This window comes from Cygnus olor, chromosome 1 (assembly GCF_009769625.2).
Source record: "Cygnus olor isolate bCygOlo1 chromosome 1, bCygOlo1.pri.v2, whole genome shotgun sequence".
In the NCBI taxonomy this organism is placed as follows: Eukaryota; Metazoa; Chordata; class Aves; order Anseriformes; family Anatidae; genus Cygnus; species Cygnus olor.
This window is the reverse complement of record NC_049169.1, coordinates 51150703-51175456: the sequence shown is the minus strand read 5'-3', so window position 1 is coordinate 51175456 and position 24754 is coordinate 51150703. Positions and strand designations below refer to the sequence as shown.

Sequence of the window (24754 nt, the reverse complement as noted above, 5' to 3'; positions counted from 1 at the left end):
TTAATAATTCATATAACATAAAGTGTAAAATCTCACCAGTGTATCTGAGATGGAGAAAAGCATCCTGAAGGAAGGAATGTGCTAAATCAGGTCCATAGTAGATTTTTCAATGCCTCTATAGTATATAATGCAATAGAATTGGATGGGAAGAAGTCAAGCATTTTGTAGCATTCCAGCATTCAATACCAACAAATGACAAACTAACTTCTTGTAGGAGGCACATAGTAAAGACTAATGTACTCCATCCCAGAATGACAGAAGGTTTGCTGGATTTTTAATGACAATAATAATAATAATAATAATAATAATAATAATAAATAAATAACAATAAAAATAACAATAATAAATATTTGACATTGAAGTTAAAGTACAATCAGAGGCAATGAATTTGGAGCTACTTACTAAAGCATGTTAGGTGGTGGCTCAGTTATTAGCTGTAAAAGGACTATCATCCATATCCTTCCCTACTTATTTTACTTGCAATGAACTAGATGGAGGAGTTTGAGAATAAGAGTGTACGATCTTAGAATCAGAAATTGGCACAGGTGTAGTTTACCAACAGCTAATCATCCTGATCTCTGTGATGAGAACATTTATGTTATATATTCATTAGTAAACAGATGTCATAAATTGAAAGCCTCAGGACTGATACTGACATAACCAGAATTTGATCTTGATTGCAGGTAGATAGACTTGGTTATAGGAACCTGAACAGATGTTATTGGCCCTTTGAAACCCACATGATTTTGGGTTAAGTTCAGGTAAACAGTGCCATGATGTGTTATTTAGTATGAGGGTGGCTAAACTGAAGACTAGGAGTTTGAAGTGTTTTAATATAGTCCTAGGAAAGATGAAAGTTCATGTCAGGGTTTAATTCATTACTGAAAATGGCATACTTTCAGTACTTGCAATTATTGATACAGCAAGGGTTGGCACATCTGCCCTTTTTAGTCATTTATCAAACATTACATTATGTAGGAGAGTAACTGATCATTTTGAGGTTTCAAAGAGGGGAGTATGCAATCAAAGAAAAAATGTATAGAGAAACCTTTGAATGGTCATCTAATCTAGTATTCTACTATGGTTCTTTTCAACAGTTTGATCCAAAAAGCTAAAAAAAAAAAAAAAAAAAAAAAAAAAAAAGAAAAACAAAACAACTGAACAACACTGAACAACAAAACAACCACCATTAAAACACATCACTATTCTTATTTTTGTGCATTTGTTGCAAGTTCTGCACATATGCAGTTTTAATTCAGAATTATATAAACTTGTATATCAGTAATTTATAGAAGGACTTGGAGAACAGAAACTGGTACTTTGCATATGGAGGGGTTATTCTCAGTAGAGTTTCAGAGTTTAGGGAGATAAAGAAAGATCACACCATTGATCATTTTGATTCATTGTGTATGGAAAGGCAAGACAAGATGGCAACATAAAACTATAATGACACAAAAGAGCAACAACAACAACAAAAAAGTTTTCTCACAGATAATATGTTATATAACTTGTTATGTGCTAAAGGAGGAGGATCTCATTGGGGTATGAATCAATGCAAGTGTGGAAAAATAACTTTATAAAAGTTCGAGATTTCTGATAAATAATTTATTCTTCCAAGATTGGAGCAATAACATTACTGACAAATCAGGTAATAAGGCCATCATTATTAGAGGGTTAGCTTACATCCTTGTGAGAGGATATAAGCAATTGGCTCTTCAGTGAATCTGTAAAGAATTTGTGAACGTTCTTTGTCAATTTAGCATCACAACCACCAAACTGAATGTTCAATACTACTTATCAGGAAGAAAAGGAAGTAATCTAAATGAACATATGCATCTGCTGGCACAGTATAAAGTGGGCTATGACATGAAGATTATGCACAGGCAGAGATAATAAGGCGATTTTAAAAGAACATGGAAAGAGAAGCAAAATGTAAGATTACTTTTTAAACCTGTTGGTTTGCTAGGATATTATGAAATATTTCATATTTTAAAATATTTCAACTACTGTGTATCCACAGAATTTGCCAGTATTTCTTTTAAAAAGTGCTTTTGCAATGAAGTTTTCTATCCTACTAAGTCATTAACTAGTGTGTCTTTCTATATAGTCTCCATAGATTATATCTAACAACTCACTTAAAAGGTAGAGTTGCCTAAAAGAAAAGTGATTCGTCTCTTGTGAGCTAGGTCCAAAGAACATTAATCGTACTTGGAAGTTATCTATCACCAGAGAAAAGTTAAATGATTTGTCTTCAGGTCATGATCGATATCCTTAATTTAACTAATGGAGACAAACTCTGGCTCCTCAGTGTCTTCTCATTTGCCAAGGAACTTAACCTGAGAGAAAAAGATAAACCTTACTCTCCCAGATTTTTATAATTATAACATGGTTTACAAATGCTGTGAGAGGGAATGACAGAGGGATACAAGGTGTTTTACACAATGAATTTTAGCATTCTTATGGTATAATCATAGTCCTGAACCATGAACTGAGTTTATTCATATATACGCACACACATATGTATCTTTACATTTATGCACTAGTGGTTGTACAGAAAGTAGTTGGGAGACCTCAAAAGGAACCATGAAATTATAATAAGAGATGGATTTAGTATTTTTTCTACTCCTATAATTTGCTTATAGTGACCATGTTCTCTTCAGTGAAATCAGAGTTGGTACGCCCTGGATTTAACGTAAAATTTAATGAGTAGGAAGTTTTAATGTTCAGCACTCTGTTTTTATTGGTACTATCTAATACCTCAGTATAAAATATTTCTTTAATTTTTTCTTTATGCTATGTTTTTCCTATGGTGAATATTTTTGTAATTGGATAGGAGATAAAGGCTAGTGTTATTATTTAAAGAGCCATTAATTTGTGTAATATTCAAACATAACTATACTTCTCTACCAGATTAAAAGTCTATGGACTCGCAAAAGATAGGAGTTACCCCTGTTTGAGAAAAGTTATGCGTAGTTAATCAGAAAAAAATACTACAGTGTGTGACACAGAAAGCGCTGCTAAGTGTAACTTTAGATGTGAACTGGTGACGATTTTCACACACAGAGCATTTTCTTCCCTCATATGGACAACAAAAGTGAAGGAACTTTACTTCTTGCAAGGGGATGTAAGTATACAATTTCTTGTTGAACTGGATGTAGCTATAAAAGCAAAAATATTTAAGTATAAATACAATCATGAATTAAAATTAATGTTGAATTTAATTGCATTTTTTCTTGGATAGGATTCACTATACAGTACTGCCAGCTACAAGTTTCATGCATGCTATACATTTTAATGCAATAAAGATTTCGCAGCAAGCACAGGGAAAAGTTTATTTTCTCATTTATAAATTAGACCCTGGGTCTTCTATTGAAGAATACTAATTGGGGTGGTTATGCTCATCATGCAGATCACAGTACATCAAAAGCATAAGCATTTTGCAGAACTAGATAGTATTTATTCAAAATATTTGTGCTAATGGTTGTCTGTCATCCTGTTTCCTATTATCCTTTTTCTAGTGGAGGTATCCAAGTCAATAATCACACGATATAGTTGTCAGCCTAGCTATTTCTAACTGAAGCATATAGAACACATTTTTTTGTGTGTGCATGAATAATTTTTAGATGTGTTAAATGGAGCACCAGGTGGTTTGAGTGAATATTTTTAGGGAAAAAATACATATTTAGAAATACTTGCAAAATCATCTTATCTTCCACCCACTGAAATTCAGCTGTGACCTCTGAGTTGAACCAAGGTCCATCAAGGGTCATCAGACTACAGTATATGCAGTTCAGTAAAGAAAAGGACTGCTCTCTAGTAAACCATTACTCTCAAGCAAATAGGAATTGGGACTTTCCTTAAGAAATTGTCATTGCTTGGCTCACCAGCTGTCTTCAGCAATCAAAGACAAAAGCTTAGAAAAGTGGTTGGTGGGAATATTAAGGCATGTGAAGATTTTTATTTTTATGCCATTCATTTGATGGTCTGTTTAAATACAGAACGTACTGTAATAGCCCTGATCGTGGGGCTATACAGACCAACATCTATCTGTATTGGTTTGGGTCTCCTTTTCACTGGTTGAACTGTCTCTGAGTTAGGTTGAAAATCATAGCTCAAATTGTTCCATTTTTTCCCATTTTTCCTTTTCCAACAGATTACGAAGTGTGGATTTAGGTAACTGCTCATCTGCACAGAGAGACCTCTGCTCTCTGATTTTCCTTTGAATTGCTCTTCAATATATATGTGGTGCTGCAAGGAAGTAGAGAAAAAGATTAAGTGGGTGGTAGTGTCAGCAAAGATGTGAATGAGGCAGAGCTTTGGCAGTTTTTCAGACTAAGGTATCTTTGCTTATAGGTGCATTGCCAAAAGTGAGTATTTGATTGAACTGGATGGTTTCTAGGGCTTTAAGTAGAACAGAGAATTGTAATATAAGTACACTGAGAGACGGATAGATAGGGATTGAGAGGGTGAGGTTATTTCTTCATTATTTATAGTATCCACTCTTATTTCAGACAGGAGATTTTAGCATAATGCTTGAAGACCCACTGAATCCACTTGCACATCCATTACTTTAGTAACACCAGAATCAAATTCCCCTTTTCATTTCTGTCTCATTTTAGCTTTGTCTCATGCTAAATTTCTGCAAATCTCATGCTAACCAAAGGGCCCAGAAAATAAGTTTTGGAATTGGCACCAACCACCTACAATATTTGTTTTCTAAATTCTTTAGCAACCTGCTGTGTAGCTTAGAGGGATTAGGGCATGCAACACAAAAATTGTTAATTCTTTGTGGAGGGAGAGAGGAAAATGGAGGAAACAAGCTGAAAGTAAATAGGGAGGAGCAGCTGTCCAGGGAAGGTACTTATTATTAAATAAGAATGGCTCTGATACCAAACCATGGACTCATGTGTTACCAGTTACTCTGTTCACTTATTCACTCAGACCACAGTCAGAAAGACCTCAGGCGCGTTGTGCTCAATGGTGAGGTATGATTGCTCTGACCACAGATAGTGGCTGCACACAATCAACTTTATATGTCCAGCCTTGCAGCAGCCCAGGAAGCAGATGCACAGTAATCCATGCACATATCCGTAATCATAGCAGCGGGACGACTGATTACTGGTTTTTATTGACCAGATACAGATATGTCACTTATCTCATGTGACAGCGTAAGACCAGTTATTCTATGTATTAAAATAGAGCAGAATTCTAATAACTCTCTATCACTGTGATTCCTCTCCAGCATATTTGCTTATTTATTTATTTATTTACCTGGCTGTACAAGCAATTGTCATGCTGAGCAGGATGGAAAGAAAAAAAAATATGTCATTTATGTATCAAAATAGAGTGTTTCTTTACCATGTTATAAAAAAAGAAAAAAAAAATCTTCATTACAAAAACAATTAATATATGGATTAAAACATATTAGTAGTTCACATCATCTACATATATTAATGTAATGCATGCTGCCTATATTGTTGGGATTAGTCCCTGTAACATTTTGCATTGTCAAGCAGTATGTTCTATGTCAGAAACACTGTTGCTAATTTTAGTAATCTAGATAGAAATTTGCAGCACCTGTTCTGTATATGGCTCCCTGAAGAAGACAGAGTGGTATCAGTGATGATGATAGATAGATCAAACTATATATTTGACTGGTTTATTAATAGGCATGGTGTAGTATCTGCATACTAATGATTTTCAATATTTGTTTACTTTTTATACAGGGTTTGTACTAGCAAATGAATATATGATTTTAATTTCTTATTTTAAGTTTTCTTTCAGGATTTCTGCCCCATTATAGGATCTTTTTCATGTATCATCTCTTTCATCACCTCTATAAACAGTACATAAATAAATGCAATTTACACTAGTGACCTATGAGTCACTAAACTGATGCATAAACATGATACAAAAACTCAGGTTATTTTCTAGTACAAAACCGAAATGTAGCTTTAATTTGTTTTAATAGTTTCGGAAAAATATTTATTATTCACAAAAAAAAAAAAAAAGTTTTTACAACTCTTATATAACAATTGTAGAAATCTGCTAAGTCTAATTCATAATTATTCATTTTAAGAGTATGTTTACTGACTGTAAATTCCTTCTATCAGGTAGGTGGAAAGTAAAATCTTTCATTCTGGTAATAATAAAATAAATAACTTTATAAAAATTTTTATGTTTAATAATAACTACATGAAATGGATTCATTTCTATTTGAAATTGATTTCCAGTCACTTGCAAATATCAGCACTGAAAATATATTTTGAGATTACAGTACTTCAGCATTCAATACATTTTGAATGACCCTGAAATTTGAAGTCAACAGCATATTCATTAGCTCACTCTTCTACCACCCAAGACAGATAAAACTTATCTGAAAATGATTTTAATAAATTCCTTAAATATCTGCATAAATAGTGATGTATTTATGTGTTTTGATAAGCATAGGTCTACAACATATTAATATAGATAAATTAATAATGTAGTTAAAGTGTCAATAAAAAATATTTTTGGAAGTGCATTCTAGCCCAATTCATTTATGTGCTCTCGTAGTAAGTTGCATAGTTGCCTTATTGAAATAAATGGATTTTTCTCAAGCAAAAGCTACCAGACTGTGGTATTTTATAATTATATATTTAAAGCTGAAAGGAAAAAATACTCATAAAAAATAAGTATGAAAAGACTTTTATATAAGGGGAGATTAAATCAACTGGGATTCTTCATCTGGAAAATGAAATGATTGGAGGACAGTATATTGCAATATAAAGAGACATTAATAATGCAGAGAAGGTAAAAAAAAATAAAAATTATTCACTATTTCATATAATACAAAACCCAGGAATAATCAAAAGAAATATTCAAGGAGAATTATTGAATTAACCAAAGTTAAAGTTGTGGGTTTTTTTTTGTTTGTTTGTTTGTTTTTATACTCAATATGTATATGAATTGCAAAACTTATTGCCACATGCTGTGCCAAAATAGCTGCTGTTGCAGTTATTACGTGATATCAAACACAAGGATGAAGAAAGAAACTCCAGTTGAGAAGGTCCTAAGATGCCAGAAGCTGTGAAGTTGTGCTGGCAAAGTATTAATTCATTCTTGCATCTGCAATTGGCAACTGTCTAATACAAGATGTTGAACTAGACAACCCTTTTATCTGGACCATTACTGTTGCATTTATGAACATTTCACAGTCTGATCCTCTCCAAAGAAAGCATTTGACTGCTTAATTTTTGATGTGGACCTGTATATGAATAAAATTAATCAACTGAAAACCATGCAATTGCGATTGCTCCATTTTGCAGGCATGTGCAAAGAACTTTTAACTTGTTACAGTTATTGTTAATTGTCTGATGATCCTAAACAGTCATGGTGTTGTAGTCTGTTTTAGGGAATGAAGGACAAAACCCACACAAATGACAAGTAAAACACTTCACTTTGAGCTAAAGTTACAAACTGAGTACAAAAACTAATTTTTCTTGTTATCTGCAATTTAAACAGATGTGTACAGTGCCATGGTAAATACTATATTATTGTATGCGTTTTAAGATCATCACTGAACTTCAGACATCACAAAGCTGAGCACAGATGAGTTGAGAGAAATTTAGATTTCTATAACTGGCATATTTTTCTCCCTCAGAGATGCACAAAAATGACAAACTAGAGCTTCACAGTTTTCTGTGATTGCATAGATAGACTAGTATTAACATAGGTCACCTATAGAAAAATAGAGAAGGAGCAAGCAAACCTGAAGAATTGCTATGGTATTTATTCCATCAATGCAGAATTATCCCCCAGTGTTTATTTCAAGCATTGGACTAGTCCATCTTGAAATACTAAGGAACAAATTTATGAATTACTTATTACAGGGTACCCTATTTTATGCTTAGCAGGAATTTTTCTTAAAAGCATTACCCTGATGTACAATACTACCTTCTTGATTTAAATCACTCTTCTCTTGGAAATCCCTCCCTGCATGTTCATCAGAAACATGCTAATAACTACTATAGGGAAAACAATATAAATAGTTGAAATTAAAATACAATTTTTCCTACATTTTAAAACACACAACTTTCCAGTAGAATCCTTGACACTTGTATTGGGTCTGGCTGGGATGGAGTTAACTTTCCTTGCAGCAGCCCATATAATGCTGTGCTCAGCACCTGTAGCTGGAACAGTACTGGTATCACACCAGTGTTGTGTCTGCTGCTGAGCAGTGCTGACACAGAATCAGGACTCCCTGTAACCAGACAAGCAGGCTATGGGTGGGCAAGAGGTGAGGAAGGAACATCACCAGAGCAGATGACCAAAGGGATATTCCATACCATGTGATGTCACACTCGGTAATAAAAAGTGGAAAAAGGAAGGAGGGGGAAGGAGTGGGCTCTAGTTTTGAAAACGTCTGTCCTCCCAAACAACAGCTACACATGTTGAGGCCCTGCTTCAAGGATGTAAAAAAGCTTTTTTTAAATGTTTAGTGATTTATGAGGGAGTTGATGGTATTTGGTCTCCTGCAGAGAGCACTTTATCAGAAAATGAGAAAAACAAACAAACAAGCAAAAAACACTGTTCCATCACTACTGCTTCTGTTGAGACTTCTAAAAATATCATCCTTGCAAAGAAACCAAGGTGTGCTATTTATGAACCTGCATTCTCTAATATGAGTTTATAATGGAACATCTTGCAGATTTGGTTGCAGAAACACAAAACAATTTTAAATCAGAAATGGCATTACAAAAAACAGCCTCATAGAGTCATTTTTATTTACAGAAAAGAGGACATATATTTTAAAAAAGATCACCCCAAAAGAAATATACACTACATAAGATTAACTGTTGTTAATCTCAATAAAATGTCATGTGACTGATATTGCCCAAAACAATTTGGTTATCTGTTTAGCTTACTCAGTCATATTAAATTCACACAAACTGCTGAAACTCTAGGAAAAACAAACAAACAAACAAACAAACAAACAAAAACTAAAATGATGTTATATCACAGAGTTTTCACAATAGGATGATTCATTTTTTCTGCTTACTAAGAAAAATAAGAATAATAAAAAATAAGAAACACTTTCTAGTGATTGTAAACTAGTAAAACAAAAAAAAGGCATCTTTTAAAACATTTTATGTAGCAATGTAGTAAGCTTAAAGATAGCATACTAGAACGAGACTTTTCAAAGATTTATGATTTTGTCCCATTTCCAGTCCTTAGACATGGAGAGTGGGGGTTAAAACAGAAGACCAACAAATTCACATATATTCTCTCTAAACATCATAATATTTTAGTTTCTTTGATGAGAAATTAACTTGCACACTCTCAGCTGTAGATGGACTTTTTAAGTAATTCTGGTATTAATAAACAGCCCTACTGTTTCAAACTATTTTTGTGTGACTTCTGGAGCCAGCATCAGGTCTGTAAAGATTAATTTTATCAAAGGATACGGTTTAACAAATCATGTGCACATTCAAAATATCTTTTTTTTTTTTTCCATCTTATTTTCTTAAAAGAATACGAAAATTTCCTTCAATAGTAATATCTGACAGTAGAAAACCCCTGTTCCTATTTAACGCTGATCTCCTTCGGAGACTTCAAACTTCAGTTTTGTTTAAAACACTGTACTGCAGCTTTAATTCACTTTATCTGGACTCTTAAGTATGTGACTGTTACCTTAAACAAGAGATGGATTAAAAAAAAATAAATTACTAATAACAGCTTTCTAAAGGAAGCGTTCTGTGCTGAGGTTCATTTTTCATTCAGAAGCAATGGAATACAGTTTTGTTGGGATCATATAATTAAAGATCAATTACATGATACAGTGATTTATCAACATGTTATAGAATAGCTATATGTACAACAATTCAGAATAATTTTACAATGTAAACTTCAAATTAATTGGAAGAAATGCTGTTAACAGTTAACAATATTGCAGTCACAAAATCATATATTTTGAAGACAACTTCACAGACATAATCATGCAAAAATAGTAATGAATTAAGATATACATAAAATATTTAATATAATACTGGTATTCACAGTAGCCTATTAGGCTTGTATATTTTTTTCTGTATGTATGCTTCCTGTTAAGAGTCAGAAAGTTTAACTTTTGTGCCTCATTTTTATTACCGGTCTTCAACACATCAATAGCCTGCATTGCACTGTGTTGTTTGCTTTAAGAGTATCTACAGTAGTTAATAAATTCAGGCACAGGCATTTTCTGCAGTTTTCACCTTAGGCCCAGACTCTCAGATTTTCTGCCAAGTTTCAGGAAGATCATGAAAAAAAAAAAAAAAAAAAAAAAGATCAATATGTTCTTAGATGCTGAATATAGTAATCCTTAATCATGCAGATATAGAGAATAAAGTGTTCAACAGTGGCCTGCAAAATCCAGCTTTTACCTACTGAAGTCATGATTTATGCACACCTGACAATACAATACAAAAATACTGGGCAGAAGCAGAATTCTTCAGAGAATTCTTAAACTGACATATAGTTTGCACAAAATAATATGCTTGCCTTTTTCTTTCTTTTTTTTTTTTTTTTCTATACAAATCCTGATTTTCAGATTAAAGGGAAGAGAGAAAATTATTTTAAGCTGCCATGCCAAAAACCTGGTCTCCAAAGCCTTGTATAAATTCAAGCTAGTCAATTTGTAATTAAATCTTACAGAATAGAACAGTTACACTCATCAAGAAAAAAATAAAAAAATAAAAAAAAAAAGCATTTTATGGTCAGCACTCTTATTTGCAACTAATGGGACAATACACAAGTCACAGTTCACAGAAGCTTTATGTCTATTACTTTATACTGGAATAATCTTGCACAAACCAATTAGCCATTATAATAGTATCACTGTGCATTTAAATGAAAAACTGGGACTCACAAAATGTCTCTGCCTTTCTCATATTTATGATGTCCTGTTTTATATGTGAAGGGCTCAGTCTTGTGAGGTGCAGAGCAATAAATCTCATAAAGCACCTAGCCTATATATAATTAATTTAGGGTGGTGTAACTCCTGTTCCATAAATAAGATTTTTCTTACAGTTGCAAACAATGACCACAATTCCAGAAAAGACAAAAAATAATATAACCTATTGAAATTAAAGAAACGGAATAAATATTGCCACTGCAGTGTACCAGCTTCAGTTAATGCATCCATTAAGATGAATGAGTTGAGTTGACTGTTACATTTCTGACAGACTGCTGAATTAAGTGAGCAAGTCACAGAGCGTGGCATGACGGGTTTTCACAGCTGTACCTGTTGGTAGGTGTGGTATTTTTCTTTTTCTTTTGTCTATTTCTTTGAAAGAAAACCAACTCAGGAATTAAAAAAAAAAAAAAAAAAAAAAAAAAAAAGAGAGAGAGAGAGAAGAAATGAGAGGAAAAAGACTGAAGGACTAATGAAAGGTTTGAAGGAGGATTAATTTAGTATCATTCATTTAGTATCTTTGATAAGCACAAAGTTCTCATTTCCAGAAAACTTCTTACATCAGATTCTTGTAGGTTTCCAAGTAACTGAAATCTATATGATGTCAGGGAATAGTAAATAGTTATATAATGTTGATAAAATTTGTAAATTTTTAAAGATATGTGAAAAATGTGTGTAAAGCAGTCCTAGTGCTTTAATCAGTGAGTAAGCATCCACTAGATTCTCAGAACACTACAAATTCTTGCAAGTCCTACTAAAATGAAATTAAAATATTCGGTTGTATCTTTACAATGAAAAGTTGATTTCACAAGTTCATAAGACTAAAAAAGAGAAAAAAAAAAAACAACTTGTAGGAAATGTTTGCATTTGTCCTAGTGTGTCAGGAACATAACTTTTCCAGGAAGACACAAAGATCTTAATATTGTTGCATCCCAGTAAGTAACCTCAGTGTACGAAAGTGTGAATGGAAAACAATGTTTCATCACAGCTACAGCTTCTGACTACTAGTTGCCTCTCCTTCTAATCAGTGGAGAGGACAAATTCATTCCAAATCTGTAAATAACCCTCATTTTGATATTCAAGTTGCCTCTCATTTATCTTTATTATGACAATAGACTCAGTGTATCTCACACATTTACTTAAGGTTTTTATCAAAGTATCAAAATATTTATATGACAATTTAAAATTATATTTTGCTACGGTAGACCAAACTTTTTCATGTTTAAATATTAAATACTGTTGTAGTTGGTTGACCATTTCAGTTTCACATTTAAGCAAAAAAAGTCATTTTATGTGTTTACAAATGATAGCCAGTTGTATTAGAGAATAATAAAAAAGTTTTACAGAGGGATATTTATGTGTTTGTCACCAGAGATCAGCAAGACAAGAGCTCTTCATAAGTGAAAAGAAATGAAAGCGTTTTTTAAACATGGAATTATGGAGGAACAATTCTCCTTCATTCAGCATGAGGCTTATACCTTCATTTCTTTCTTTTCTTCAAATAAAAATGATTATACCAGGCTTAAAGGAATAAACAAACTTGAAATATTGGTGTGTAATTACTGGACAGCTCATCTTCTTTGTGATAGGTTATCTATCATACAGGCCACCAGAAGAAAATGGAAATTAATCAGCGAAGCTTGAATTTCTAGAACTAGGCCTCAAAACTGTAATTCCCTAGGCTTCTACTGATATTCTAAAGACCCAAGAAAATCATGCCAATTTTTGTTTAACTAGTAATATAGTTATAATGGATTTACTTTCTTTGTCTTGTGGTTAGTTATCTTTTGCTTTCCATGCAAAAAAAAAAAAAAATGCTTTCCTAAAAACAAGCACAGACGCAATTTAAACTATGAATATAAATAAAACTTAACTATGAATATAAAAATCTGTTGAGTGAGTGACACAAGCACTGGAAGAACATTTATGATATTCAGACCGCATTTCCCACACATTAAAAATGTATATAAAAATGTCAGCAAAAGGTATTTTCATCTAAAAGGGGAAAATATTGTATGAGGTAATATAAGTACCGTGTACAGATTTTTACTATGCAGTGAGCTTAACATCTGTAGCATCACATGCACAAACTTCAACTCAAACAATATTTTACAAAGGAGGAAAAATACTTGATTTTCATGTGATGCCATTTCCCGTTCAGAATTTGAAACTCAAGGTTGACCTGCAATATTGTTTAACTAAACATAGTTTTGGTTTTGTGCTCCTGAAAAACTTAAGTTTAATAAGAGTTAGATGTCTATGAATGCATCGAAATATATGTACTGTATTTGTCAGTGTACAAACCATGAGGCTTATCAGATATATATATATAAGGTTGAAGTTCATTGTCTAATTTACAGATTAGAAGTGTGACGGATTTTTCAGTTTAATACTGTGAATTCTACATGATTGATCTAATAAGGTATGTTTCATAAAGCCTTCATAAGTATTAATATAAAATATAAAAAATAAAATATCAATAATCCAAGCAACAGCCCTGCCTTAAGTCCAGGCAAGGGGTAGGGAAACAAGGTTGCAGCCCAGAAGAGGAACATTTGAAAGACTTGACTCACAGGACAAGGGAGAGTGGACCCTTGTCTCTGATTGGAGCCAGAGGAGGAGTCTCCCTCCTGCCCCTGAAATGACCCTGCACAATAGATACGAGGTTCTAAGAGGAGAGAGGAGGCTCTGGGAGAACTAGTAAAGACTTCAGAAAGACCAACCACAGAGAACTCAGAAAGGCCAACCACACAAAGTTGGTTCAGCCTCCCAACTTCATTAAAACCAGTGCCACAAAGAAGGCACAAAGGTTGTTAGTCGTTGAAGACTCCTCTCTGAGAGGCACCAAGGCTCCAATTTGCCATCCGGACAACCTCTCCAGAGAGGTTTGTTGCCTGTCTGGGGCCTGTATTTGTGATATTACAAAGAGGCTACCAAGGATGGTGGGTCCCAAAGACTACCACTCCTTCCTATGTTTTCAAGTAGGATCAAACGAAGCTGTAACACGGAAACTCCAAAATATCAAAAAGGAGTTTATGTCCCTTGGAAAGATGTTGACGGGATCGGGAGCACAAGTAGTGTTCTCCTCTGTCTTCCCAGTTGGTGACCGGGACCCAGGAAGAAAGACAAATGGGATGAGTGAATGATTGGCTTTGAGGCTAGTGCAGTGCCCAAGGTTTTGGGTTCTATGACTATGGATGCACTTTTGAGGGACAGGGCATGCTGGCGCCGGATGGGGCGCAGCTGACCAGGTGGGGCAAGAGTGGGGTTGGACTTATCAGGAGGGATTTAAACTATATGCAGTGCAGGAAGGGGATGCACCTCTGAGTGAAGAAAGCATACCTGAGAACACTATCACTCTAAGTAACAATAGGGAAATATTTGTGAACTGTCCCAATACAATAAGAAAGGGTTCTGGAAATGGGATATGACCAACTGTCCAGCTGAAGTGCCTCTACACCAATACATGCAGCATGGGAAACAAGCAAGAGAAATTGGAAACCATGGCACAATTAGACAAATATGACCTGATTGCTGTCATGGACATGTGGTGGGATGGATCACATAACTGGAATATTGGAATAGAGGGCTACAAACTCTTCAGAAGGGATACACAGGAAAGTAAGGGAGGGGGTAATGCTCTCTATATTAGGGAAGGGATTGATTGTGAAGAGATGCCTCTGAGAAACAGCCACGGACAGGTTGAGAGCTTGTGAGTGAGAGTTAAAGACTGCACCAATAAAGGACACCTTGTGGTTACGGTCTACTACAGCCCACCCTATCAAGGGGAGCCTGTGGATGAGGCATTCTTGCTTTAACTGCAAGTGTCACGCTTGCACACTCTCATCCTGATAGGGGACTTCAGCCACGCAGATGTCTGCTAGGAAAACTACACAGCAGGCTGTAAGCAATCCAGAAGATTCCTAGAGTGCACTGTGGATAACTTCCTGTTCCAGGTATTAGACAAACTAACCAGAGGAGAAGTGTTACTTGACCTGGTGCTCACCAACATGGAAGAGCTAATTGAAAAGTTTAAGACTGGAGGCAGTCTGGGCTGCAGTACCACACCCTGGATGATTTTGTGATCTCGAGGAATATGGGCCTGGCAAAAAGCAAAGTCAAGACCCTGAACTTCCAAAGAGTAAACTTCAAGCTGTTTAAAGACCTAGTAGATGAAATCCCCTTGAACACCGTCCTTAGGGACAAAGGAGCTGAGCAGAGCTGGAGACTCTTTAAGGATGTTTTCCTTTCCATTTTAAGGATGTTTTCCTTTGAGTGCAAGAAATCTCTCCCTAAGTAAAAAATCGGGCAGGGAGTGCAGACAGCTGGGATGGCTGAGCAAAGAGCTGCTGGTCAAACTGAGGCGCAAGAAAGAAATGCACAGGCAGTGCACACATGGCCTGTGAAGAGTACAGGGATGCTGTCTGGATGTGCAGGGATGGGATAAGGAAAGCCAAGGCATAGATGGAATTGGGCTTGGCAAGGAACGCAAAGAATAACAGGAAGGGATTCCATAGATACATTGTTCAGAAAAGAAAGGACAAGGAGAGTGTACCCCCTCTGATGGATGAGAAGGGAGATCTGTTAACGACAGACATGGAGAAGGCTGAGGTACTCAACAGCTTCTTTGCCTCAGTCTTCACTGACAGTCAGGCATCCTTGAACCCATAGATGGAGGCTGGGAGAGCAAAGTCCCTCGAACTGTAAGTGAAGAGCAGGTTCAAGACCACCTGATGAAACTGAACAGGAACAGATCTATGGGGCCTGATGACATGCATCCCAGGGTCCTGAGGGTACTGGCTGATGCAGTTGCCGAGCCTCTCTCCATTATACTTGAAAAGTCCTGGCAGTCAGGTGAAGTCCCTGGTAACTGGAAAAAGGGAAACATCACTCCATTTTTAAAAAGGGTAGAAAAGAGAACCCAGGGAACTACAGACCAGTGAGCCTCACCTCTGTGCCTGGCAAGATCATGGAGAAGATCCTCCTGGAAGCAATGTCAAAGCACATGCAAGACAAGGAGGTGATTCAAAACAGGCAGCACAGCTTCACCAAGGGTAAATCGTGCCTGATCGATCTGGTGGCCTTCTATGATGGAGTGACTGCATCAGTTGACAAAGGAAGACCGACCAATGTCATCTACCTGGACTTCTGTAAGGCCTTTGACATGATCCGACACGACATCCTGGTCTTCATGTTGGAGAGATATGGATTTGATGGGTGGACCTTTCAGTGGATAAGGAGTTGTACCTGTATATATACCTGTACCTGTATGCTAGTACAGAATATTCAATTCTAAATTAAAAAACATGAATTTGTAGGTATAAAGTCTGTGAGTAAAAATTTCTACAATATCAGAAATATTGTTTTTATATCATAGCTTACATGTCCTTTTCTTTGGACTTATTTTCATATCACAATTTGTGAAACGACAGAAAAAAAAACAACAAACAAACAAAAAATAAACTTTTAAATACCCACAACTATGGAAGAAATTATGTTGCAATAAAAATATAAATAGCTTGAGTTCACATGTCATTTATTTACTCCAATCATGCTAGTAAACATTTAGAAAAATACATTGTTTTAAAATTGCAAGATAATTTGCTTTCAGGATCAGGAATTCAGGATTTTTGGACAATCAGGCTTCAGCAAACCTCATGAAAAATAAGCCTGAGATTTATTTCTGTTGCGCAACAGCCCCCTCCTCTGACCCTCACAAAGGTCACTAGTGCTCACTAGTGCTAGAACAAGAAATTTAGTAACAAAAAATTGATATATATTAAAATATCAATATATATTTAATTTATAGTAACTGCAACAAGAAGTTTTACTAACAGAAATCGAAAGACTTTATGAATCTTGACTTGGCAGTCAGCAGCCATTCAATTGGTCTTATAGAAGCTACACAAAAACATAATGATGGTTATCTACATTGTATTAAATAATTATCAGCTTTTATCATTAAAAAAAAAAATCTACTGTGAAATCTCTGACTAGACGGAGAATTCAGCTGCCAAGATCTTGATAGAAACAGTCTGTATGAATCAAGTAGCATGGTTCTGATTACCCCAGAATATGATCTACTCCCAGCAGAAAGCAATTTGATGCTCTATTGCACATAAAGAAGTATATGTGAGCACTAAATAAATAAATAAATAAATAGATAAATTAGTGACAGGTACATCTGAATAGGACTGCTTCTTTGACACTTATCTGTAACCAGACAAGCTTGTTTCACCTCAGTGTAAAAGATAAAGACACATGGCAGGTTGCCTCTGCAAGTTCTCATCAGTCAAACAACCTCCACTGTCCATTACTGAAAAGTCTCTCTGCTATTTAAGGAAATGTGACAGCAATGGAGGTGAAGTGAAAACTATCTGATAGCAAGAAATTCATCAGCACTTTACTAAGCTTTTTGCCTTCTTGTAACTTTCATCATCCTTTTTCTCTTTTCGCTACTTTTTTATTTTATTTTATTCTTTATTTTTTATTTTCTGACAGCCCAAATGCCCTAGGGTTGTAGCCATGGCAAAGGTCAAGAACATAACAGCAGGTCTATAAAATGAGGTTGTTACAGAGGGAGAAGCTGCTAAACACAAAGTTTATTCAGCATTAGACAATGAGATGAGAGCCTGTACCTCAGCAAATTTATCGTAATAGATGCCACTGTTTTTGAAAGCATATTCATAATATTAAAATTATTAAGAAGTCTTACAGACAACCCAAAACCCAATAAAACTGAGAAATAGTCAAATATCTAATGTAAGTATTAGAAAGTTTCATTTCTTTTGGGAAACATTGCAAATACACCTAACTAATAGGTAGCATGTCTTTTAAAACATCCATGTATTTCACAAACTATTAATTTAAATTATTCATAAACTAATATATGTCCTTATATATCAGGCAGGCTCACTGCTGATACAAATGTGTGCTTTCCTAAAGGCTCAATCGCTTTACTATGATGGACAATAAAAAATAAACAGAAAATGCACCATCTTCTTGCTTCTTTAAATAAGTCAGGGATTTCAGTGCTACAAATGTCAACTTGAAAGACCAGACTTTTGCTTACATTCAGTCAACATTGAAAATTTACGGCTTTAATTCTTCACAATCACTGGCAGAAATAAAGTAAAGCTGAATTACCTTTCACAATGTCCAGTAGCACTCTTATCAAGTCATAGCACAGGTTTAGTGTTTGATTAGAAAATTCACCATGTAAATCGCTATTAAAACAAAACAAAGACAGAATCTTAGCTTCCTAGTCTGAGAAAATGTTAATATTCATGCACACGCATTTTCAATGTGAGCAAAATATAAAATATTTTAAAAGTATGCATTAGCTTCTGTATACACATCCACTCATATCTGATTTGGTCTATCTATTGTCAGCATCTCTCTACTGTGATGTGTGCATCATATAAAAAGATCCTCTAAAGCAAGTCACCCATTAAACATTATTAGGCTCAAACACTAATGGTTTTATGTATATTTTGTGTTATCCAGATTCTATATTAACATACATGATTCAGGTGATCCAGTCCATGCTAAATATTCTGTACTTTGAAACCACTTGTACACACCTGATTTTTCAATCTAGTCCTCACTTTTATGAATATAGTTTTTTTTTCCAATATATTGCTTGATGAGGAAATAATATCTTGTTTAGAGAGAGACGTGACTTTTTTTCTGGTTTTCATTTTTAGATTTTACACATGTATTCAAGACAGAACTGTATGTTTAAAGTGGTCTACTTGAATAAAATATCACACAATCATAGAATCATTAGTGTTGGAAAAGACCTTCAAGATCATCTGGTCCATCCATCCCCCTACCACTGATATCACCCACTAGCCCATGTCCCTGGACACCTCCCTGGGTACCCCATTCCAATGCCTAACCACTATTTCTGAGGAGAAATTTATCCTAATTTCCAACCTAAACCTCCCCGGTGAAACTTGAGGCCATTCCCTCTTGTCCTATCACTAGTTTTCTGTGAGACGAGGCCCCAGCTCTGCACAACTTCCTTTCAGGCAGTTGTAGAAAACAATAAGGTATCCCCTGAGCCTCCTCTTCTCCAGACTCAACGACCCCAGTTCCCTCAGCTGCTCCTCATAGTACTTGTGCTCCAGACCCTTCACCAGCTTTGTATCCCTTCTCTGGACACACTCCAGGGCCTCAATGTCTATCTTATAGTGAGGGACCCAAAACTGAACACATTACTCAAGGTGTGGCCTCACCAGAGCAAAGTACAGGGGGACGATCACCTCCCTGGTCCTGCTGGCTACACTATTCCTGACACAAGCCAGGATGCCGTTGGCCTTCTTAGCCACCTGGGCACACTGCCGGCTCATGTTCAGGAGAGCGTCGACCAACACCCCCTGGTCCATTTCCTCTGCACAGCTTTCCAGCCACTTTGCCCCAAACCTGTAGTGTTGCATAGGGTTGTTGTGACCAAAGTTTAGGATCTGGCACTTGATTTTATTGAACTTCATCCCACTGGCCTCAGCCCATCGATCCAACCTGTCCAGGTCCCTCTGCAGGGTCTTCCTACCCTCCGGCAGATCTGTTCTGTCACTGTTAGGACTGGTAGTTAAGGAAAGTGTCAAGGAAGTTTGCCACCATTCCTTCTATCTTTACAGTGTTATTCTATTCTACATTAAGAAGATAATTATGATAATAGTAGAAAATGATGCATAAACATTTCTTTAAATTTGAAATATTATCTTAAACTGTTTTAGACAAAATAATTTTGCAGAGAGAAATTCAATTAATTTATCTCAGAATTAATTTACATGCATTGACTTGACATTTCAGCTCTGCAGAGAGGAACCTGGGGGTCGTGGTGGACAAGTTAACCATGAGCCAGCATTGTGCCCATGTGGCCAAGAAGGATCTTGGATCCTTCTTGGATCCTAGCCTGCATCAGGAGGAGTGTGGACAGCAGGTTGAGAGAAGTGATACCTCCCCCTCTACTCAGTTTAGGCCACACCTGGAATATTGTGTGCAGTTCTCGGCTCCCCAGTACAAGAGGGATGTAGAACTTCTAGAGAGGGTCCAGTGTAAAGCCACGAAGATGATTAAGGGATTGAAGCATCTGTCTTATGAGGAAAGACTAAGTGATCTGGGCTTGTTTAGCCTAGAGAAGAGGAGATTGAGAGGGGATGTTATCAACATCTATAAATACCTGAGGGGCCAATGTAAAGAGGATGGGGCCAAACTCTTCTCAGTGGTGGCCAGTGATAGGAAAAGGGTTAATGGTTATTAACTGAACCACAAGAGGTTTCATCGCCGTATGAGGAAGAACTTTACAGTTCAGGTTACAGAGCACTGGAACAGGCTTCCCAGAGAGGTTGTAGAATCTCCTTCTTTGGAGATATTCAAAACCCATCTGGACGCGATCCTGTGTAACATGCTCTAGCTGACCCTGCTTGAGCAGGGGGGTTGGACTAGATGATCTCTGAAGGTCTCTTCCAATCTCAACAATTTTGTGATTCTGTGATTTTGACTGGATTATTTGCCAAATCATTTTAAACTAATTACCTTAATTTTATATATATATATATATAAATATTTATATAAATATTTATATAAATATTTATATAAAATAAAACTCAGCAAATATAATTAAAAATTATTAAATATAATAAATATATAAAAATTTATTTTAAATTATTATAATATAATAATATTATATTTATATATATATATATATATATATATATATATATATGTATATACACTCCAAATTTTATACAATCTAAATGGAACTTTTGGAAAATCAAAGGGAGATAGGAAATAATTTCACCAGACCACCAACAATCACTGTTAGCAATTGCTGAAATATTGCATATCAACAAATCAAGGGCATGAGACTCTACGATCACCGTGTGAATTGATTAGGCCTGTTTGTAAAAGTCCTTTTTCTTCACATGAAACTGAGCCTACTTAAGAAAACTATAATTGAATACAAAAATTTTTGAATGTATAGTTAGAATTTTTTAGAAATGTGATTCAGACATTTCAATATTCTAAATCTAAAACATTCATCTGGAGAAGAGCAGGCTCAGGGGAGACCTTATTGCTCTCTACAACTACCTGAAAGGAAGGTGTGGGGAGCTGGGGGTCATCCTCTTTTCACAAGTAATTAGCAACAGAACTAGAGGGAATGGCCTCAAGTTGTGCCAGGGGAGGTTTAGGTTAGAAATTTGGAGACATTTCTTCTCAGAAAGAGTAGTCAGGCTTTGGAACGGGTTGCCCAGGGAAGTGGTTGTGTCCCTGGGGGTGTTCAAGGAAAAGTTAGACCTGGTGCTTAGGGACATGGTTTAGTGGGTGACATTGGTAGTAGGGTGATGGTTGGACCAGATGGTCTTGGAGGTCTTTTCCAACCTTAAAGATTCTATGAAAACTTACCTACTCTTAAGCTTCACAAATGTATTTTGACAGTGCACATTTTTTGTTGAGAGTAATTTGTAATTTGAGCAATTTTGTTGAGACTAAAATATGTTTAAAGAAAAGTAGATTATGAATTTATATACTTGTGTTTGGGTATATGTGTTCACATACAGACATACACATATACGTTAAAAAGAATATACTTCTCCAAATTTGTCAAATAATACCTTTTCCCATTATGTGGACAAGATCCATTGTACTATGCTAAGACATATTTTGGGAGTATTTGACACTAACAAAAGTAGGAATTTTTCCTTCAAAAGTTAATTATTATATATCTATCTGTATCTATGCCAAGCTTTAGGTCTATTTAGTTTCTACATGTATGGTAATATACATAAATGCAAAGGTACATACATAATTAGTATCAACAAGAGATGCAGTGCTATCCCTGTAAATGAACCATTAGTATGGCTCAGTTTTGCACACAGCTTCCTCGTCTGTACTACGCACACAGTTATCCCAGCAAGTAGGTGTTTTGCTCATAGGAAGAAACATAAAAAAGGAACATACTGGAAGTATTCCATTTACCTTGAAAGTATGTACAAATTTATCATGTTAAAGAAGTAAACACTGCTTAAATTTATTGTTTTAATTTGGCATTCTTGGGTGCCATAACACACACACACACACACACAAAAAAAAAAAAACGTTTCAAACTCCATGAGTAGTCAAACTTCTGAGCATTTAATTTTACATGCTTTGGAGATGTCAAATGTTAATCTCATTGAACCCCGCTACTTGCTAACATATACTGATCTAATATGCCTTAATCATTATTTTAAATGACCAATAGGGAATAAATAGCATGCAATAACACTGCCAGAAATCTTTACTTACAAGGATTTGAATATTTTAATTTAAATCTTGGGTCAACAGAAGATAAGAAAACAGTGGTTGATGGTTGCATAACCAACACACTTTTTTGACAATTACTCAGTAAAATGGGAACAATAACAAGCAAAGAGCTGAGAAGCAAGAAACTTAGAAAAAGAATGTGATGGAAAAGAACAGGAATAAGTGAGGGCAACAGCCAAAGGACCTGGTCCCACCATTGTGCTCAATGAAGGTTTGGGGGAAAAATAAAGAAAGCAGTGAGACTGATCCACTGATGAGTCTTCAGAAGAAAAAAAGTAAGTACAGTAAATAGTAGTAGCAGAATAAGGTATTTATAGGGATGAGAGCAGTTTTAAAGAAAGTACATCCTGATAAATGATATCTAAGTAGTACAGAGCAAAGAAGCAAGTGTTGTATAATTATTTAAGGTTTCTATAAGAATTACATATAGAGTAAGCAGATCTAATCAGAGATAAATATAATGCATAACATATTAAATAGAAGTTATTCATGTCACTAGAATAATTAGAAAAAAAATCATATTAATCGAAAGGAAGAAGTTCCATTTTGTTGCAAAGATGATTTCATACAAAGAATTAAATAAATCACTTAACTGGCAAGTTGATAAACTGCAAAAATACTTAAAAAACAGAATGTATGAAATAATACAGAATATAATCTACTGTTATTGGCCAAATGCACTCAGATATTAAAAAATAGCTATAGCATTTTACATGTAAGTATTTTATTTTATTTTTTTCATTTGTAGATAATTTGACACTTTTCAGTTTTAGTCCTACGACTTAGCTTATTTTTTATCTCAAAGCAGACCAATGGAAGTCTTTGAACAGGTGATGCACAGCTTTAACTAATACTTTGCGACAAATGTTTTCCTAGTTTGCAGCTCATCAAAAAGAGATATGCAGCTGTGATCATTGGCTGAAAAATCAACTTCTCAGTTAACTGGCTCAAGACTGAATGCGCAATTGATTTATAGCAACAAGACTCTCTGTTTCACTTTAGACCTTCATAGGAAAAGGCGAATGCTGAGAAACATGAACTGGAACTTTTCCAATTAAATTCAATGTGCTTATAGCACACACACAGTTTCAAGTGATGAAAACCCATATTAGAATAAATTCTCAGAAGCCATGTCATTGCTGAATGGCTCTTGCAGCAAATTGGGTTCCCTCCATTCAAGTGTGTATGAAATGAGGGCCCTCAGCACCTCTCATTCTCAAATTTAACCTGATATAAAGGTAAAAATTCCAGTTACCAGAAAATTTCATAATAAAAAGTTAACACAATCTGCTAGCCTTTTAAAAACTAATTATATTTTCATAATAGGAGCACAAGCTGCCATTAGCACTGTCTGCTGTAAGACAATTTTTCTGACAAGACAACAAGAACCCACACCTATGTTGTCAGCCCAGGACAAAAAGTTAAAGGGAAACAATGCAAAGACAAGTAAGTATAAATGTCTAACTACAAGTACATGATAATGTCAGCACAAAAGAAATAAGCGAGGATGTTCTAGAGTAACCTATGCTTAATTAGCATGATAAAATACACACCCCTGGGTGGAGATCTAACACAATAATGAGCAACCACCTTATGTTAATAAGCTAGCACCTAGCTTGCACTTGCATGTTACTAACTTATATAGCCAAAAATAAGCAATGAGTACTTCTATGATAGCTTCTTAAAATGTATAAAATGCCTGGCACCCAATGCTGGGTGGGCTTGCTTTGTGAATTATTGCCTGGCACCCAGTTCTGCACAGACTTTAAAAAAGGTTATACCTGGCTCCTCCAGCTTCTGCTACTCAGTTGTACAGGTTGCTTTAGCACATTACTATAGCCTAACATTGAACAATGAGCCATAGTTCTTCAAAAACATGTCTATAAGACTGGATATGCAAAATGTAAGCACGTGAGATTCCCATGTATATCAACATTTCAGTAAAAACAAACATAACGTGCATGTAGGCATTCAGAGAACCATGTCACATTTTTTTTATCTAAACTATATCCAATACAGTCTTCTTCTCCAATACTTATGTGATGGGTTGACCTTGTCTGGCTGCCAGATGCCCACCCAACCATTCTCTCCCTTCCCGTCTTCAACAGGACAGGGAATGGAAGGAAAATAAAATGGAAAAACTCCTCAAGCAGATGTAAAGACTGGGAGATCACTTAGCAATCTTTCTCATTGTCTACTGAATAAATTTGAGGAAAATCAATTAGTTTTATTGCTCATTACAAATAGAATAGGGTGTTGAGAAACAAAGACAAAATCTGAAAAACCTTCCTCCCACAGCCTCCTTTTTCCAAAGCTGAGTCTCACTCCTTCATTCACTACTCTACCTCCCCATGACAAGTGGCGCACAGGGAAAGGGAACAGGGATTATGGTCACTCAGCAACAGTTCCCTCTGCCACTCCTTCCTCTTTTCCCTGCTCTGGAATGGGATCATCCATGGGCTGCAGTGTTATCTGTGGCCCAATATCACTTGCTCCATTGTGGTCCTCTCC

General features: G+C 35.5%; 1 long non-coding RNA gene across 1 annotated transcript in view; it reads right to left on the bottom strand.

Annotated features, from left to right (window-relative positions):
* The window catches only part of LOC121070684, a 272824-nt gene that overhangs the window by 59785 nt on the left and 188285 nt on the right, over positions 1-24754 (bottom strand). Inside the window, exon 3 of the long non-coding RNA XR_005820170.1 lies at positions 18077-18156. This is a non-coding gene — a long non-coding RNA (uncharacterized LOC121070684). The remainder of the gene's footprint in view (positions 1-18076; positions 18157-24754) is intronic.